The following is a 6,872-nucleotide window of genomic DNA, read 5'->3' as shown; positions in this document are numbered from 1 at the left end:
AAACTCAGAGCTTGTAATTTTTTTTTTGCTGGGCTCTGGCTCGGGCGAGCCCATGGGTCGCCCGGCCCATGTGTGATACCCTATCATGATTTTGACCTCATGCATTTTTAAAATTTTTTTTGTGCAAACATTAGAGGCAAAATGGTCATTTTGCATTAGTGGCATTCTTGCATTACTGCATAATAGGTTAGGTGTGAAAACCAGCCGAAAATCAGAGACAAAACGGTCTTTTGGGCTCATTTCTTTCAATTTTCTCTTATAAGGGGTATTTTAGTAATTTCTCCTTTTCTTTAAAAAAAATCTGAAAATTGAATGGATAAGAGAAGCAACGTGGCTTCTCTTCTCAGCCTCTCATTTCCTTTCTTATCTCTTTGTTTCCATTTCTTCTTCACTTCGCCGGAGAGGGTTTTCTTTTCTTCGACGAGCTTCTTCGGCGAATCATCACTTCTATCCTATTTCTCTCATTCTCCTGAGCTTGGTAAGGCTTCGATTCAAGGTTTTCTCTTTATATTTTCTTCGTATTTAATTATTTTTAAAAATCCTTGAAACAATAGAAATCAACCTTAGTTTGAGTTGTTTTTAGACTCAAATCGAAGCCCTCTATCTTGTGATTCATGTATGTGTATGTTTGTAAAGAAATTTTGTATTTTGGTGTTGTAAATCGACGAGAAACAATTGAAACAATGCTGGTTTTACTGTAGAAAATTCGTGTTTTATGGTAGTAATTCCGAAAACACTGTAGCACCAAAAAAAACCTTGGCCTTTTTTGTATTTCTTTGGTCCAAATCGAAGTCCTTCTTACCTGGAAGCCTTTGGAACTAATTTTCCTTCCGTTTGGGGTCGTTTGGGGCCAAAATGATGTCGTTTTCCCCTAAAACCCTAGCATTACATGTTCGACATGTAACTAGGCATTTGCATGCATTTTAGTTTCCATTCTTTTGTGCATTGGTTCTTAGATTCCTTACTTGATTCTAAGTGGTGAGGTATCTTCCAAGGGTAAGAAAAATGCTGACCAGTGAGTGCGTCTCGAGGCGAGACGACGGGTTCAGTGAGTGGTTTACTTGTTAATTGCATAGATTTTATAAGAGTATAATGGTATTTCTTTATATGTTTTATATCATAAATTTGATGTTCAATCAGATTTAATTGGCTATATATCTATATATGAATATTTTGAGCCTGAAGTTATATGACAAAATGATTCTGGTATACTTATACATATTTATTTCGAAAGAAACATGTTTAAATGTAAATGTCTTTTACATGTAAATGGAATATGGATTGTGGTATATTTCCGTATTTATACATCATATGCTTGATCCCTCGAGTTGGAATTGAAAAGAATTGCCTTGTGGCATTCGGATTTTGATGGTGACAGCGGACTTAAGTCCAACACTGCAGTATGGGGTTCCACGGTCCGGCCTGATGGGAGGCGGCGTGGTCAACCCTGAGTTTACCCTGGTCAAGAGGTGCGCGGAGCCATTGACGGGGGTCTTTTATGTGAGAAACCTGGGGTCACCACACGGGGACTCAGTGGCCAACACAAAGGAAGGCAACATTTGTGAATTTTAAAAGTCTTAAAACACCTTGGTGGTCCCGTAGCTAGTCCCGGCCACGATTAGCTTGGAAATTGTTTAAGGCCAGCCTGTATTTTGAGTGGTGCTCAATGTGTTGGAAAATGTTACTTACCTGTACTATTTATGAACCATTGTGTTATCTGTTAACTTGTCGAATACTTAGAACTACTTTTATATGTTATTTTTATTATGGTTACTACTATTTGAAATACTTTATTTACTCTGTTATCTCTATGCTGTCACCACTCACTGGGTAACACCTGTTACTCACCACTCTCCTTTCTCCTTTCTCAAACTGTGACGTTGGACTGGGCTGTGCTGGGCAGGCAGTAGAGTGACCTCCTTTTTCCCCTTGTTTAGGTTAGTGCAGTGTGCATGTAAATTTTATGGATCCACTAGACTTAAGCTTTGTGTACTGTTGCTATATCTATACTTTTTGGTTGTATGTGGAACCCTAGCTGGTCTTGTTATGGACCTTGTATCTTTCTTTAATAAGCGGTGTTAGCAGGTTTGTTTTGAGCCTTACGGTGACTAGGAGGTGGGACGCTGTAGGGTTTACTCCTTGTTGTCGTGCGATTGCCACGTGCCCGGCTAGGGTCAGGGCGTGACACCATGTACACCCGTAGTGGCTAGATATCTGTAACCCGTTAAGAAACTCTCGATCCCCTTACAAGGCACACAGGTCCTCCACCTTATTTTCTTCATTTTTTATTTTTATTATTATTTATTTATTTTTACTTTTTATCAAATTAGCCAACATAACTGGTGTACCATCATTTGAGAGGAAGTTATCTATCTCAAAAGAGATGGCATTAAGCTTGGGAAACAGTGTCCTAACCAACCCCTCTTTGCCTAACTAGCAACAGTGAGATTGGTTGTTAATTAGTGATTAACATCTTTGTTGCTAAGCTGGAATTTCAGTCGCTAATTAGTAACAGAGATCTCCATCAGTGTTTCCATGCTTGCTAGGTCTTATTGATGCATATGGCTTTTTAAGGCCACATGAAAAGTCTGGCATGTAAGAAACAACCAAGACTCGTATGGGATATATAAGTCATCATGTGGAAGAAAAGGAGAAAGATAGTCACTTTGTCATACTCTAAAAATGTACTCTCATCTCTCCATTGATTTAAATGGTAATTTATGACATTTTCCCCCTAATTTAGCGCAAATCTAAAAATCCTATGTTCGAGGATCTCATCGAGCTCTATGGCAGAGTAGTAAAAATTATTGCTCAAAGAATATTTGAAGTTATGTGAGTTTTAATCATATATATAATATAAGCTTATATTATTCTTTGATTGCTGCAAAAATATGAGCATAAGATCTGCATTCTTTTTTTATGTTAATATAAAATATATCTATTGTTAATATTTTGTGAGCACTATTATTATTATTATTATTATTATTATTATTATTATTATTATTTATATATTTAAAGTAGATGTATAATCCATTTCGAGACGGTTTCAAGAATTTTTTTAAAACTTTTTTTTAGAATTTCTCCTATTGTATTTAAGTCATTTAATACAAGTCTTTGTTTATATTAAACGTGATATTAGTAATGAGAAATGTTTTTAAATAATATTTAAATATTAAAAATTATTTTTTAGTTATTTGATATATAATATATAATATTCTGTTAATTATAAAATATTATGTTTAAAGGTGAAAAAGCAAATTTTTAATCACTTAATTGTAACTATGAAATAAAAAAAAAAACTTAACAAATAAAAGCTTCAACCATATTTTTTTTTTATAAATTTAAATTTAATGGAAATTATGCATTATTGCTTTTAACATAAAAAATAAATGTAATGAAAGAATGAAAAATTTATTTAAAAAAATAAAATTTTACTCACTCGAATCACAAGAATCCTAGCAATTCAGTGGGGTTGGATGGTTAAAGGTGGTCAAGATGGGTTACACTATGTTAATTATACAAGTGACCAAAATTAGAGATCTAAACTGATTTAGATGCCAAGTCACTTAGTCGATCAGTTTAGGTTTAATAATTATATGAAAAATAGACATTGGAGTTTGTAGGGTGTATATTTTCATTAATGGTGGATATTGATTATTTTTGGGTTTTGTGAAAGATGGATAGGTTATAGTAGAAAATTCGAAAATGTCCAAACAGTGTAGAAAATTTGAAATAAAAGAAGAATAATAAATGGGAAACCAAATGATAAAAGGTGTTAGAATTTCATAAACAGAATGAGTTATTAACAAAGTGCATTAGCAAAGTTTTAATGAACAAGAACAATATAATTTAGAGCTGGTTCGTTAATAATGTGAGTTAATGCTAAAATAATAATTATTGTGGATTTGATTCTTTTAATGTGTTATCAAAAAAGTTATGAAATATATTATTACTTAATCACATTTATTTTACCCTTAATTTATTTCTCTTTTAAATATTATTTTCGTTTTAGTTTTAGGTTGTTTTTTGCTAAGTATTAATTCATTGATAGTTACTTTATCAGTTTTCTTCTACGCATTCTATGTATAATATTAGAATTTAGTTAATTAAATTATTTTATTTATAATTTTAATTATGTCTATATGCAATATTGCCATAATTTTATGTCAATTTTGTTTAGTTTTTAATTGGTTTATTTTTATTGACTTGCATCATTTTATTAAATTATTAATTAGACAAATTTAGGGTTAATTGGAGAAAATTTCATTAAAATTTGTTTTATAAATAAAATACATGTCACAAAATTATTACAATTGCAAAAATGCTGACGCATAGCACGGGAATTTATCTAGTTATTGTTGTTGTTGTTGTTGTTGTTGTTGTTGTTGTTGTTATATAACTATATATTAATCTTAACTAATAGTACTCCATAGCCTCTTCAGCTGACATTTGGACCTTTAATATTGGTTTAACAAACCATCTTAACTAACAGTACTCCATAACCCTCTTCAGCTGAAAATTTTAAATATAAAAATAGGAGAAACATCTGTATTATCTATGCAAAAATTTAGTGGGGAAAACAACTCATGAGAATATAAGATAGACAAAGAGATACAGACGAAAATTTCAAATATAAAATCCGGCTAAACAGTTGTCTTTTGTCTGCCATGAACTTAGGTTTTTCGATAATGACATTGTCTTTCTTCTTTTCCAAATCCTTTGCTTTCTCCATTTTTGGTTCTCTTCATTCCTAGCCGTAAACGCGCCGGCCTTCGCAGTGACGACAATCCTCTTGCTTCTCTACTTCTCTAAGTTCTTGCCTCTGCTCCACTCCCTCTTGCCCGTGGCTCCGTTTCCCGGCCACCGCTACACAGGTGGATTCTCCAACTCCATCGCCGTCTTCACCTCCGCAGGACTTCTCTATGTCGTTGCTAACACCCTCTACTCATCCATGCCCTTATGGTGGGAGATGACGCAGCGGATGGTCGCCATTATGTCGAACTACCCCGCAATCCGCACCGCATTGGACGTGGGTTACGGAAAGGGGATCCTTCTCAACTCCGTAGTGATGCTACAAAAAAAATGTGGTAGCAGCAGGAAGGTGGTAGGGTTGGACTGACAGCTTGAGTACTTTGACGAGCGGGGCAAAAGGGATGCAAGAGTACATAATGTGCATGGAGGGGGACGGCCAGGGGTTACCATTTAGTTTTATTATTATAATTATTGTTATTATCTTTAATATTAATTGAAGAATATTAATTGATAATCTCATGTCTAAGGAGAGAACATGATCTAATAAGTTTTATTTTATTTTCCAAATATTATTATATATGCAAATATATGATTTTACAGAAACATCCTCTATGAAACTTAGCCTTATGAAGGTTTTTTGTGAGGGAATGGAAGGAAAAATCATTGGAAAAACTGAAAAGAATCCTCTTTTCTCTAATTTCAGTCTATCTATAATTTGTCTCACATTTGTTTATAAAAACTCATTATGACAATACCACACACTCTACCCTACAAATTAAAAAAAAAAAGTGGGTGTTTTTGATAAGCTTTGAATGGAAGGAACCCCATATTTTTTTTATTCAAACCTAATTCCATTAAAAAAAGGATATGAAAGTCAAGATCCACACCTAATCATTTAAGCATGGTATGGAATAGCTATATCCATTCTTGTTATTTGAGCTTTATTTCTTGGTTTTTACCCACTATAAGTTATAACACAATGTATGTTATTCATCACTCTCATTCAATCAAGAAGACAATTGAGTGGAGATCTACAAATTACTCATCGGGATCCAAAATTCTTTGGTTTGCTAGCTATTGGCAGTATTAAAGTGCAATTTGTTTTTATTCGTTTCTTCTTTTTAATGCTTTGTTTAAAAAGAAACTTGAAAACTATTAACATATATAAAAAGTAGTAAGAAAACCAAATTTGAGCTTGGAAATCCATTCATGAGACCTTTTAAAATTATTATTGGTTTGTAATCTATTATAGTATATTGTGCTTCTATTTTTCTCTTTTATTTATCCTTTTATCCCTATTTGGTTTAATAGTTTTTTTGTTGTTCATACATGTAAAAACATAAAAATAAATTACTTTACTTTATTTTATCTTTTTGAAATTTATATTTGACTTTATTTTTAAAATTTCTCATTGAGCTTTTAGAAATTATATATGTATATATACAATGCATTGCCCTATCCTAACAATATTTAGTTATTAAATTGCCTTAGTTATTTGCTTTTTCTGTTCTTAATATAATATTTTAATTTGGAATATATTTATACGATAATAATAGCAAAAAATAAAATTCACAAAACTTATTGGCTATTTTTAAAAAAAATGCAATTATCAAATATTAGTTTTTTTATAAAATAAAAAAAAAAACCAAATCATAGCCTACTTTTAATATGATTGTCAAATGTTGTTTATAAAAAATTAAAAAACTTTGATTGATTGTCAACTGTGCACATCAAATCATACCAATGTCTTTGACTAATTTGCATACGTTTGTAAGACTTAACATTTCTCATACTCTTCAATTAATCTGAATTCAAATAGTTATCAAATCTTGAAAAATAAATTCTTCCTCATCATATATGAAACATTTTATGTTAATAAAAATTATTTCTCTTTTAACAAGTATAATGTAGGCAAAATTTAGCCAATTTTAATATATAATGAAATGTATTCAATATATATACTTACAACTTTTAATTATTTATTTATAGTCATATGTTATCAAGAGTATGTAGTTAATAATCATAATTTTTTTTACAGTTGGTATTATATCACTATGCAATTGTTGTACAATAATTCAACAAGATACATTGTCAAAATAAATTGTATAACAAAATAATTT

General features: G+C 31.5%; 1 long non-coding RNA gene across 1 annotated transcript; it reads left to right on the top strand.

Moving 5' to 3' along the window:
- The first annotated feature begins 364 nt into the window (after positions 1–364).
- On the top strand, positions 365–1,773 carry LOC120267720. Its single transcript, XR_005538545.1, has 2 exons — positions 365–478; positions 1,379–1,773. It is a non-coding gene; the product is annotated as an uncharacterized LOC120267720 (long non-coding RNA).
- Positions 1,774–6,872: the final 5,099 nt, after the last annotated feature.

This window comes from Dioscorea cayenensis, chromosome 8 (genome assembly GCF_009730915.1).
Source record: "Dioscorea cayenensis subsp. rotundata cultivar TDr96_F1 chromosome 8, TDr96_F1_v2_PseudoChromosome.rev07_lg8_w22 25.fasta, whole genome shotgun sequence".
Classification (NCBI taxonomy): Eukaryota; Viridiplantae; Streptophyta; class Magnoliopsida; order Dioscoreales; family Dioscoreaceae; genus Dioscorea; species Dioscorea cayenensis.
Note: the sequence above shows the minus strand (reverse complement) of the source record. Positions and strands in the feature narration are given on the sequence as shown.